At 36.4% G+C, this 13878-nt stretch overlaps 1 non-coding gene across 1 annotated transcript; it reads right to left on the bottom strand.

The window, feature by feature from the left end:
- Nucleotides 1-743: 743 nt before the first annotated feature.
- trnak-uuu lies at nucleotides 744-816 on the bottom strand. The gene has a single exon. It is a non-coding gene; the product is annotated as a tRNA-Lys (tRNA).
- Between the last annotated feature and the right edge of the window lie 13062 nt (nucleotides 817-13878).

Below are 13878 nucleotides of genomic sequence, written 5' to 3'. Positions count from 1 at the left end.
CCATGTTAGTAATGGGACATAGGCCAAACTAAGAACAAAAAGTACACACTAAATCATTTTTCCCAAAGATGGTTTCTGTCACTGAAGGTAGTTCTCATCACCCTCAGACAGCTACCACTATTTATTATTTTTATTTTTTAATTAAAAGTTCAGTCTTTATACTGGTTTCTTCAGCCAGTTTATACTGCAGTTTATTTGTCACTTCTTTCTTTCTTTTTTTAAAATAATTTTTTTTGTCATTTGCCTTTATCACACAAAGGAAAACTTAAACACAAAAGGGAATGACATGCAGCTAAGGGCTGCAGGTTGGGGTTAAACCTGCGGCCGCTGTGGCGAGGACACAGCCTCAATACATGGGGTGTCTGCTCTAACTGTGAACAAAACCAAACATCTCATGCCAAGTCTCACATTTCCTTACACTATGACTCAGATTCAGATTCAGAAAACTTTATTGTTTGCTATGACAGAACATCATCTTTGACGTGGCTCAACATACAGTGCAAAACAAACTCGGAAAATAAACATACAACGGAAAAACAAAATCAACCATAAAGACAACCACACACAGAGCTGCAAGATGCTCAGTGAATAGCGTCACTTATATGGAAACACACAACATGTAGCTTATCCTTAGATTACTTGACTGCATGCATAACATCATGCAGACTGAAGACAGCTTTGCAACACCAAGGCTACATGACAGATAACTGAGATAATTCAGAAGTCTTTCTCTAAAGATCTATCGCCCGAACAGGGACTTGAACCCTGGACCCTCAGATTAAAAGTCTGATGCTCTACCGACTGAGCTATCCGGGCTCACATCCATTATCAGACAGTAGCAGCCCACTAATCCAACATTTGCATTAGTTGTCTCCTGGCCAACAGCTACATAATTAATTGCTTTCATCACTTACAGGATAGGTTAACAAATACACATGGGCCCAGTGATTCCCAAACCTCAACTAGTTTTGTTTTCCACAGCCTGTAAGTCACCATTGTTGTTCCCTGAACAGAGAGTCCCATTTGCTGAATTACTGCCAAATTTCCATGAGTTCAATGTTTTAGGTGTTACAAATATCCATGCATGAACCTCTCCCATGGAAATATGTTATGTAACACTACTGGACATGGAAGGAATTGCAATGTTTTTTGAAAAGAAAGGGCCGAGTGTTGCAGCCTGTAAACAGCCCCTAAGCATATGTTTGACACGCCTGATATGATTACTTTAGACACTGGGAGAAATAATGTTGCTACTCACAGACTGATATGACCTCGATCCATTTTAGTATGTGACCCAAATGTTTCATACAGAGGTTCTTTGTGCATTTACTATGGGTAACTGTATGTGTGTGTTTGTGTGTAACAGGAAAAGAAAGAGGGACGTTTACAGAGACTTGAGACTCAAATGCACACAGAAAATGAGGTTTTCAATTTAGGCACCAGAATAAAATCCATACGCCACTTAATTTCATCATTACAGACACAGTTTAACCAGGCCAGATCATGTGCTACAGTTTCTCAAGTAATCACGTTACTGTTTTTCTATTTGAATGCTTGTCAGAAAACAAAACAAAACATGAGAGTGTGCCCGCTGAGGCCAAAGACCCAGGCTGTTCTTATGTGTTCTGGAACACTGATTCTTTGTTTCATATAAATGCTGCAGTGCTGTCGGATCATCTTCACCATACCTCTACATTAATGCACATGACGTGCATTCCTCTTTATGAAACACTCATTAAATGCCAAACTGAGTGGGCAAACCAAGAGCAATGACATGACAACTAAAACAGACTTCTGTAGTAGAAAAAAAAAAACATTTTCCATTTGTAGCATAGTCCTTTATTTTTTCTTAATGTAAACTCTATATACAGTAACATTTAACCTGCATAGATAAAAGAAAACTGCATATGTAGCTACCTGTCTTTAAACCCAGTACACAGAGACTGCAAAATTCTAAAATCTATTTGTGTTTTGCATATTTTCCCATGCTGAAAATGACACATTGGTAATGATTACATGGACAAGAAAAATGTTCATAAAGCTTATTCCGGTTATGATCATATTTGAATATGGTGTTTACATGAGCACAGACAGAGTAAGCTATTCACAGTCCCCGTAGCCTGTACATTCGGGTTTCTTTCAGAGTTCTCCAGCTAATATATTCTTGTTTCTCATACATGAAATATGGTGTTTACATGTTCAATCACATAAATGGGATACTCCAAAATACAGATCATAAACAGGTTATTCATGACCATGTAAACTCAGTCAGATGGTTTCTGACAGAGGCTATTTCTCATCACCCTGATGTTAGTTCAAGTGTGAAAGCATGATAAGTTTGGTTTTAATGAGTTATTGAAATCTACAGAAAAGGGGTTTTTGAATGACAGCTGTGACAGCTAATCCATGAGCTCGCATTCAGTGGGGCTGCCTGCAATTGGTCAGATGGGTGTTTTGCGGGAACTCCCCCACTGTGAATATCGCTACTGCACAGACTCCGGCTCTCAATGACATCACTATTGCAAGATGGCAACGCCCGTAACTTTAATATTTTGACCTCACTTTAGCATAACGGGGGTAAGTGGGGCTGTGCCTTCCATCGTTACATACAGTCTATGATCTGGGCCTAAGTGTTGGGCTAACAGATACACCAACCAACCAACACACATTGCCATCCCTGGCACTACACTGCTAGCTCTAAAGAATGTGCTTGGCCTGGAGTGGACTGGGTAGCGTGCAAACTAATGAAGAGCCAGTCCAGCCAATATCTGCTTTTAAACCATTCACTGTACAACCACTGGTCTAATTACACTAATATACAGTAAGGAAGTTAAACTGTGATTCTCCCTGTGTGGTTTCTTATTACTACCTTTATGTAACCAGGCCTGCTCTCACAGTCAGGTTCTTTATTGGGGGATCTTTGACAAGTGGTCTTGAGCAAGTGAAACAATAATATTATTATTAATAATATTTGGGTTTGGGTAATATTATTCACACCAAGAATGCTGGGAGTGGCACACTAGCATTTGATGAAAGCAGAATTATATGTCCATGCTAGTATAGTGAATGGGATTTGTCACTTCTACCAAAAACATCTTACCTGGTAGGAAGGTCGGGTTCCCAAAAATCTGTCTAGACACCAGTTACTTGTGAATCCATTATTACAGTTTACAAGTGCTTGAAACCAGACAGCGTAAACCCAAGTGCAAAATTTGCGACACTGTTAAATAAGTTATTTATGATAGAAATGGCAACATAAACTCCAGTTACACATGAACTGTGGCTGTCTGTTGTGAAGAATGGGTATTTTTGGTCTGTTTGCTTGATGGTTTTTTTTTGGCTGTCCAGGCAGAGACATCTTGGTGTCTTCCATGCAGGTCTGTCTGGAAAAAGTCAAATAAAAATGTTAGCCTGAACTTTGAGAGCAAATATTCTTTCTGAGGCTTTTGGTTGGCCTCTGTGCACAAACAGACTGACAGCTAAAATTAAGCAGCTAAAGCATCATCTCATGCTGATTTCTCATGCTTATAGCAAAAAATGTTACTATTAAAAGTATAAATAACATGCTTCCTCTTAAATATGATTTTTTTCTTGAATTCAGAAGAAATAAAAACACTCTTTTCATTGACTTAATAAACTTAAATAGTTTTGCTTCTGCAGTCTCTCTTGGTCTGGTTGGCTAATGTTAGCAAGCTTTGTTGTGTACCCTTTCTTCAAGTTTTTTGATGCCATTTCTCTTGATCATTTAGTAAAAATACGAAACATGCAAACCCTAGACACATCCAGTAAAATTTACAGACATGAAAAGTTGTTAGAAGCTTTGTCTTTCCATTAACTTAAAAGCTTATCATTCTGATGCCAATAGGCTTATGTGTATATATCTAAGCTAGGGGTCGACTGATATTGGTTTTTCAGGGTTGACACAGATACCGATTATTAGTAGTTAGAAGTAACCGAAAAGACCAATAACTGATATTTGGAACCGATATGAATTTACAATAAAAATGAAAATCTTTCTATCAATATTTAGAATTAGAAATATAATAAACTCAAGCACAAAACTTTGTTTAAATGCCTTTTGCAAATGTTTAATCAATACTGAAACTTTCAACATCATGTACAGCAAGTCCCCAGCAATATTTTTTTGGTGAAAATTTAAATAATAAAAAAGAATAAATAAAAATAGCTCCCTGAGGTTTTACAAAGTAAAAGTTCCTCCCATGCTGACACTTTCTTTGCACTTTTTAAATAATTAATTTTATCAGCCATCATTTAAAAAAAAAATGCAGACACATACAATCGATGATCTGTCGACCCCTGATCTAAGCTCCAGGAATACAAAAAGGCCTACAAATTATGTTGGCTTCAAGAAAAAGAAAAAAAAATACATGTGACAAGTCAGCAGTAGGCCTTACTGTATCTGCAAACTTGTAAACACAGCTGACAAGGTTTGTGCACCTTTGAGTCAAACACAGAGGTTCCTGTCCCCTCTATATTAGGGAGAGACTGTGAATGTGTAGCTGTGTGGCGACCATATTAGGGTGCTCCCTTATAAAGGGAATTGATTTGGGGAATCCCTCACAGTGAAGTAATCTCTGGCAAGTCCCATGTGTCACAGTCACCATATTAGGAGACTGCACCCTGTATCAGAGGGACACTGGTTATAGAACTCAGTGAATGAATTTGGGAAGACACTAAGGTGTTTTTCAGTAGTCAAAGACCAATAATATCACATGGGCAATAAGGCACTATGTACAACACTTTTAATGTACAACATGTGTGAATGTCATTATTATATTTCATTTTATGGACAGATGCCGTATGTAGCCCATATGGTTAGAATAGAAAGAAACAAGAACATTTTATACACCTTTACTTTTAAAAGGATTATCTAGAACATGTGGTGGGTCAACACCGCATCAATGATCAACCACTGTTTGAACATCTGGGTTACTGAACTTTTTACTTTGTTGATAAAAAAACATTGTCCTGTTATACTTAGCTCTTACTTTTAATTGGTTGTGTTCATGTTCATGCCAGTTTATTTCCAAGTGAAATCATTGTACCTTATTCTTCATTCGGATACTCTTGATTCTTGTTTGCTGGGAGAAAAGAGCTATGATTTTATGAACAAATCTTTTCTGAAAATAGAAGTTAAACTTTAACCAGTTTCAGGGTACTGGGTTTATGTGTATGACACGTGACAGTGGAGCAGTCAGACATAACAGAGATAACCTCGCTTCGCTCACATGTTCCCTGGCATCCTTACTTTACTCGCCCACGGGTTCTGTCTTCAGATTCAACTTTACCCTCCTCTGTGGCACAACATTCTCTTTAATTTTATGAGCAGTACAAACTCAGTGCAGATATTTTAAAATCATAATTGTGAAGTGTGCAGAGCTTCAAAACAGTAAGTTGAGAAGAAATACAAAAGTGTTAATATCTGTGTATGGCAGGCAACGATAAAAAAACTCAAACCAAGGCAAAGGGCTCCCTTTCTTAGCACAAACAGACATGCAGCCAATGCAAAACAGACCAACATAATAAAATTATAGTATTGACAAATAAAGACTGGAACCAGGAGGACATTGAGCTTCAGGTCTTGCCAAACAGATAGGACATCTGCCACACAACCTCCAGTACCACAATTAACACAGATAGATAGGAGAAAATAACAAACACACAGGTGGAGACTGAGAGAAGAGGAGAACATGCAAACAAGAGAGACATCCAAACATTTGGAATGAGGCACCGAGAGCCAGAGGAGACGGAGAGGTCCCAAACGATGGTTGTCCGAGGGTTCGAGAGATGCAGTGGTTTTTGGAAAATTTACAAGTCAAACATTAACTATAGTGCTAGACCTAATAGATTCATAGAGACTGAGACTTAATCATAATTTAGGAGCAAGAAATTGCGTGACATCCAGATTTCACAGCAGAAAAGCAGGCCTCTTATTCAGAAATGATCATCTGTGCCTACTCAGGCACAAAGAGCTGAGTATCATCAACATACTGTAGCAGTAAAAATTCATTCCATGAGTGTGTAATTTGGCCAAGGGGTGAAATTCAACTACAGAACAGCAAAGGACCAAGCAGAGAGCCCTGAGGTACTTCCTGTTCCACATCATAAAATGTTGATATATTATTAAGGAAAACACACTGTCTTCTTTCAGATAGGCAGGACTTTGACCATGGGAGAGCCAGGCCAAAGAGGCAGAACTGATGAACATTAATCATGCAATGATTAATGTTTTCAAAAGCTGCACTGAGATCCAGTAAGTGAGGTGGAATATAAACAAAAGTAAGAAGGAGAAAATGTGTCACTTGTCAGTTTCAGGAGGACGGGCAGTTTCTTAAAGCAGATTGAAAAAAAAGGATTACTGTTAAAAATGTGGCCTGAAAGTTGCTGAAATACAACTCTTACTTATGAAAAGAATGGAAGGTTAGAGACGAGTTGTTAATTATTTAAAGACCGTGGTTCAAGGTGTCTTAAGGCAAGTGGGGATAATGTCAGTTATAAGTGATAAATTACCAGCATTTGAAATAGTACAATATTTCTTCTGAAAATTATATTGAATTAATTTAGAGTAGCAGATGATGCAAATATACGTTTTTCTACAAAGACCCCTAAATTGTTGTAACTTCGTATTTTATGTATTCTTAGTAGGCTAAAGCATTTGCAACATCAACAACATAAGTTTATGTTCTCATTATATTTTTTGTATCCTAACATTGCTGATTAAAAAATCACTTTATGTCCACCATCTCTTTAGTATTTTTTTCATTGAAACAGCCTTTTTTTAAAAAAAAATTCCAAGTATTAATCTTTTATCTCCCACTGTTTGTTAATTTTATGAAGTAGACTCTCATCTTTTCTATCACTGGTCAGTTTTTACAACAATTTCCTGTAGGCTAATAAAAATAATCCAGGTAATAGTGGCTTTGTTATGCTTGTTAGGCTATCTTAGTGTAGCATGTTTGCATGTATTTACTTTTTAGCACTAAAAACAACATGCAGCTCAGGCTGATGGCATAATCAGTAGTTGTGCAGGTATTTGGGCATAAACTATATTGTAACATTATATGCTGCAGTTGCAAAATAAAAAACCAGTAAAGGATATTAAGATTATAGCAAATATTTTGTTATATAATCACCTCCATACATATTCTGAGATGAAACTGTGAAAAGAAACAAGGCAGCTACCAGGAATGCACTCACTGCTAGCTGTTAGAATTGATGCAAATCTCATGATGTTCACACACACCCACACACACCCACACACACACACACACACACATCTGGCTGCCAAACATGATTTGAATTCTCTCCATATTATATCAACAAAGCATTAGCATTTGATTGCAATTATGATTTCCTATATAAAGACCACAATTTAGGGAATTAGCACAGACATACCGCACAGTCTTACACTTCTGTAAGTTATTAGTTGAAGTCTTTCACAAGGAAACAAAAATACACACACATGCCATTCCCAATCACCCACACCGTCCCCATCATCCCTGTCATCCCTGTCCCATGACTTCTATTGGTGCAGAATGGAAGGAGAAAGGTCAAGTTAAGTGGTTGCACGTTTAGCAGCTCGGCTCATATGACTGCCGTGCCTTCAGATATTAATGCAGTAGAGGAAGGACGAGGCAATAGATAATGAAGGCCTGGGAGCTTCCTCTTGGATGCCTGATTCAATCATCAGTGATCATTGACTTAGCCAAGCTGGTTCCAGTACCCTTCTGTAGATGCTCACCACAGTGGGGCTAATCAGGGGAAACATACGGGAAGAATCATACTACAAGACCGATTACAGTCCTTATGAGGAATTGGGTGATTTGTCCACAACAATGAAAAACATGGAGCACTCACTGCTATGAGTTTCATTCAGATTTCTTATATTAGTTTGTTGAAATTACTTTATTTAAGGAGAATATTTAAAAACAAATATAGGGGACAAATTTGCAGAATGACAGGGAGGCAACAAAATGGCATCATTCAAGAAATTGTTCGAAGCTGTTTTCTGTCTAAAGGTAACAAAATGATCCGAACCACACCTTAAAACAGCATAGATATGAGAGACCGACTTTCTTACCTATAAGTCTTGGCAAGAATCAATAAGTGAATTTAAAAAAAAAATGTTAAACTATTAATTTAAAGCAGTTGTAATCAATATTTTTGGGATGTTTTAAAAAAAGTGTAAACGATGTCAGTGTAGAGGGGGTCGAATTAAGAAATGAACCTACAGAGAATTTCACCCATAACTGCAGGATGTGTAAATAAGCAACTATTGACTAAAAAGTTCATTAAAACACCCTAACTTTAAATGGTATGTCAATGTTCTGCCCCAGTGTGGTGAAAAACATCAACAGGTTTGATAAAAAGGCTACCTCCGTGACAGAATACAAAGGAAGAGAATAGAAGCAGACAAGTGCTCAGATAAGTTTGTCTGCATGATCTATCAATCAATATCTGGGCTGGCAGCCCCACCTTCTGCCTGCTGCTTTGCATCAATAACACGCAGCCAACAAATTGTGTTAATGAGAAGCTCTTTGTAGACCAGGAGCCGATTTACAATAAATCAATACAACTGCACAACTGCTGAATTAAGTTGCTATTCGGAGTAAACTTTCAAATAGTGTGAGAAGATGATAAAATGAGGTTCTGAGTGATGAATTGTCAGAATGTAACTGTACAAGAGTGTGATTAATATTTTGCTGCTATTTTTCATAGTCATAAAACTCATGAATACCTTAACGTTCAGCTAGAGATTTCATAAATCATTAAAAAGAATATATAAATTACTGTCATAAACTGAAAACAAATAAAAACAACCAGTGATAAATTGAGTAGGCAAAGGACAAAAAATGTTGAAATGAGGAATGTAGATCGGCATCTTTTCAGCTGTGAATTATCCAGGTGAGCAGCCTAAGAATGCACCGTGACACGCTGCGTGATCTGATGGTAACCGAGCACCATTATAAGCTTCTTTTCCTCTCACTCTTTCAGTCACGTCTGGGAGTCTTGCTCTGACTGAGGCTGCATGTGATTAAACTCAGTGCCTCTTTGCTAACCGCATGAACAGTGGTGTGCTGCAGGCAGGATGACACTGATTAGTAGCAACCAGACGGCTGCACTACGGTACTGTCAGCAGTAATCTGGAGAGGAATGGGCTGTTAACTTTATACCACACAGCTCATTTTTAAAATACTAACTTCAAAACTGCACATTTGCAAATCTAAAATACTGCAAGAGATATTTCTATATGAACCTAACCGTAAAACCACTTTTGGCTTTGTTTCTCCTCCCTGGAGTGTGAAAAATGTCTCAAAAATTGGCAGGGCTGGGAGGGGGGTTTAGGCATGCCCAGTCACCTTATCGTGATCCACAGCTCCTCCCTCGATCCCAGTCTCTATGCAATTTTATACACAGCATGTAAAATTTGAAATCTTTGCACAGAGCTGAATACAACTTAATACCGATACAAATCACTTTTCAACTGAAAAAAGTGCTTTTGGGGTTTAGTTAATCTTTAAACTCACAATAAGTTATCAAATTTTCTGACGTTGGCACCCCATACTGGTAGTACAAAAAGAAAAAGAAAAAAAAGAGATGAGAGCCGCTGCCCGACAATAATAGGCTGAAATGAGTGCACACAACCCCAAACTATTTTTGACTGAATTATCTCATTTTTCTGACACAAAAACAAATACATAAATACTTAGTATAAAAGAGTAACATTCCAACCAGAATCTGTGTTGCATATCCAAGAAACCCCCTCATAAGTTTTAAAATGTAAGTTAAATGTAAAATGCAGCTGTAAAAGTTTTCTCCATAAAAACAAATTAAGTTTGTGATCAGCTGGAATATACCGGAAAGTCACTGATACTGCATAATCATTGTCAATGGCTTAAACAAAGATGATGATAGAAACTCCTGCCTCCTCGGCATAATTGACCTCTCTGTGGTCCATCTCTATGTTCAGTATGCTTGGTCCAGCCGTGGTTTATTAAAATATAACTAAAACCATGCATGCATAACCTGGAAAATAATCCTTTTGTGCTCACGGCTGTGTATTTGTGTTTTATTTTATTTTTTAAATACAGCAGAAAAATAGCTTGGTAAGAAGACACAGTGCAAAAACTCTACAAAGAAAGCTGAGACTGCCCCCTACAGAAACTCAGACAATGTTACTCAGTGGTGGAAGATGTATTCAGATGCTTTGCTTAAGTAAAAGTAGCAATACCACTCTGTAAAAATACTCCATTACAAGTAAAAGTCAATTCAAAACTGCACTTATGTAAACATATGTAAAGATGATCAGCAAAATTACTTAAAGTACCCAGTATGCAGACTAAAATGCTATTTTAGGGTTGTATTGTTATCCATTATACCAGTGGATAATTTTTACTAATGGATAAAAAACATTTTAATGCTGCAGCTGGTTAAAGTGGAGCTGATTCCAACTATTGATATACTATTGAGATGTTTAATTTAGGCTACTTTATAACAGTTAATTGTATTTCATATGCTCCAGCTGAAATGTGTTGAGTATGTATTATTAGTAGAAGGTATGATACATTTAAATACTTATGCAAAGAACAAGGATACCACAAAACCGCTGTTATGAAACTGACCATAGTTAAATGCAAAAGTGACTTTGCTACAATTATGCTGTTTGTAAATACAGGAAGAAAGCATCTTAGCTCTCAGCATTGACCACATTTTTCACTTCAACTTACAACCTTTACTAAAAACTGAAACTTAAAAAAAGAGGAAAACTGGACTGAGAAATTTCAATTTAGGTCAAACACAATCCAAGACTGTTTATTTAGAGTCAGTGTGTCACTGCAGGATACCTTCCTTCCTCCTTTATACTTCCTCTTCTTTACTATGTGCAGGGGCAGCAGTTTATTTTTGCTTTCATTGTATCTTTTCTTACAACAGCATTTTTTTTTAAAAACTTAACATCTTGTTTGAAAATATATCTTTGTGTTCATTATTATTTCTGACTGGTATGTAAGAATAATATGAGTTTATGTGGTCAAACCTGATTGTTCTTTCTTTTTGGTAAAATTGAAAGTGCATGTAATGAACTTTTGTAGTTATTGCCACAAACATCTGTACAATAATCAAATAACTGTAAAACTATTAAAAGAGTAGAGAACAGGGAGTGATTTCTGATCCAGAACCTGTTTGACTTTGTTTTGTGCTGAAATGCATCTTGACAGTTTATTTTGTACATGTTTAATGTGTGGTTTCCAGCTTAATCCATCCTCTATTATTGTCACCCTGAGAAATGTATTTTCATGAACTAAACATGAAGGTCACATAATAATGCTAATAAACAGTCACCATATCCTACAAGAACTAAATAAATAATTGACCATTTGATTGTATTTGCATGACAAATACAATTTTTTGGGCTGGGAAAATGGAGCTTTCAACACAAACAGGAAGTAGTGACTGCAATGACACCTTCTGCCAATGTTGAGTGTTTATGGTTTTGAAACCTTTCAAAACAATGGTTTCCATGTAGCTATTGAAACGCCTAAAAGTTTAGAATTTGTCATCTCTACCCCCAAATAACAAAGAAAACACATTAAACCACACCATACCTTGTTCCCATCCCAGCCTGGAGCTTATTTCAGCAAGAACCCTTTAAAAACTTCAGGACAAACATTTCGGCGTTTCCCTCAATTTTCCTGAGACATTTGTGCCTTAGTGATCCGTTTCCGCCCCCAAAAGTTTCGCAAGCTTAAAACAGGAAATGGGACTTTCAAAATAAGACTGTACAGGAAGTCAATTTAGCTTTACCTTTACAGGGGTCATTTACAGTGCCCCTTGTGTTCAGACTATGAAACAGTGTTTGTGATGTGTTCTCAAACCCCACACAGCAGTTTGTAGATGGAAAAGAATAAAAAAATAGTGGTAAAACAAAACAAAACAAACAAAAAATGAATAAATTAATAAAATACAATTTAAAAAAACAAAAACAAAAAATAACAAGCATGGGTAGCAGCAAAGTGTCCACGAGAAGGACATGTTTAGGTTTTGCTTCAAGTCTGAGTGCTTGTAAGCAAAGCATGTAGGTGATGAAGACAAAAGGTAGAGACTAAGCATAACTGTACCATGAACTGAAAATGAGAAAACATAAGAAAAAAAGTCAGTGGTGGATGAAGTACATGAAAGCCATACTTAAGAAAAAGTACAGATTTCTTACCAGAAAATTACTTTGGTAGAAGGTAAATGCACCTATTAGAATATTACTTCAGCCTAAGTTAAAGTCTTAAGGTATCTGATATGTGCTGTAGCGTACTTAAGTATCAAAAGTAATTGTATGACATTAAGTGTGCTTAAATGTTAAAAGTAAAAGTAGCCCACAAGTAATGTTGTTTGTAAAAAAGCAAGTGATATTTCTTCGTAACATACAACAACTTAAAATGGAGCCTAAATTAAACACTAGGAAAAAGAGTCTTTTTTTTTTTTTTTTTTTTTTGAAATTTTGCTTATAAAAATTAAAGAGCTTTATGATCAAAATCTTTTTTTTTTCTTTCCTTCATTTGTCTGTCTCCCTCCCCTATTTTGTAATAAGTAACTAATATGTTTGGGGGAAATGTAATGTAGGAAAAATATACATTTTATTCAGGAAATGTTGTAGAATAAGAGTGAGAGTTCTCAGAAATCTAAAAAGTTAAGTAGTCCTATGAAAAACAGCACCTTGGGAAAAAAGTTGTGCTTTGTTTTGACATGACCTTCATAAATAGGCCTAAAGTGTTGTGGTTTATAGCAGCTTATCTGTTTATTAATCTATCGAATCAAATTCACAAAAAACGTCAGAATCTATTTTGTGTTTATTTAAAACTATTTGAAAATACCACATCTAACAGCTCTAATGAGGAGGCCTTGAAGGCAACGTGTGTGTTGCTGTCGCTGGTCCAGCAGATGGTGCAGTGAGGACAGGATTTCGACTGTGCTGGTTGTCCACAAATCAGTCTCAGAGACCCGCTGCTCCACAACTGTTAAGTTAGACAGAGGAAGCTGAGGAAGGACAGAAAAACACTTAATTTTACTTCCAAACTAAAAGTACATTCAGTCACATCTAATGTGCCTTTGTCCTTAACGCAAACTTGCAATATCCCGCGTATGTTTCTCACAGCAGTGTTTGTTATTCTAATTCCTGCACCTCAGAATCATCTTTAATTGGCTTGGGGCTTAAGCCCTGGCGACGGATGTGATTGCCACCGACTTTCAAATAATTTGCTATTTAATCTCAGACATGCTTTTATTTTGGACCTGACAGACAGACACCACAGAGGGACACTAATGGAAATAAACATTATGTGCAAATTATGTGCAATTAAGTGCAAATATATAATCTAATTAGTTTAGTTTATTTTTTTGTACAATGTAAAAATACTGAAAAAAATACAGAATGTCAAAAAAAAAACAAAAAAAAACCCAATAACAAAAGACCAACAACAACTACAACAACAACAACAACAACAACAACAACAACTGGGCTAATTTGAAGTCTCCGCGCATAAATAAATAAAATAACATTTCACAGATTTAAAAGAAACACAAAAGTTAACACAAATAAGATATATGTGAAGTAGGTGCACAAAATGCTACATTTACAGGTAATGTTGATCGCCAGTAATGCGCTGTGCGGGATTTTTGTTCTATTTTACTACGTAAAATTGTATTATTATTATTGTTGTTGTTGTTGTTGTTGTTGTTGTTGTTAATAACAGTGTTATACATAAATATTTGAAGTATCAATTTATTTTTAAAGGTGAGCTCTGAAAATATTACACGCTCTTCATCCCACAGGCAGGCGAAAACCTTTTCTATGGCTAAAACGCGAAA

The sequence above is a fragment of the Plectropomus leopardus genome, chromosome 5, assembly GCF_008729295.1.
Source record: "Plectropomus leopardus isolate mb chromosome 5, YSFRI_Pleo_2.0, whole genome shotgun sequence".
Lineage (NCBI taxonomy): Eukaryota > Metazoa > Chordata > Actinopteri > Perciformes > Serranidae > Plectropomus > Plectropomus leopardus.
Note: the sequence above shows the minus strand (reverse complement) of the source record. Positions and strands in the feature narration are given on the sequence as shown.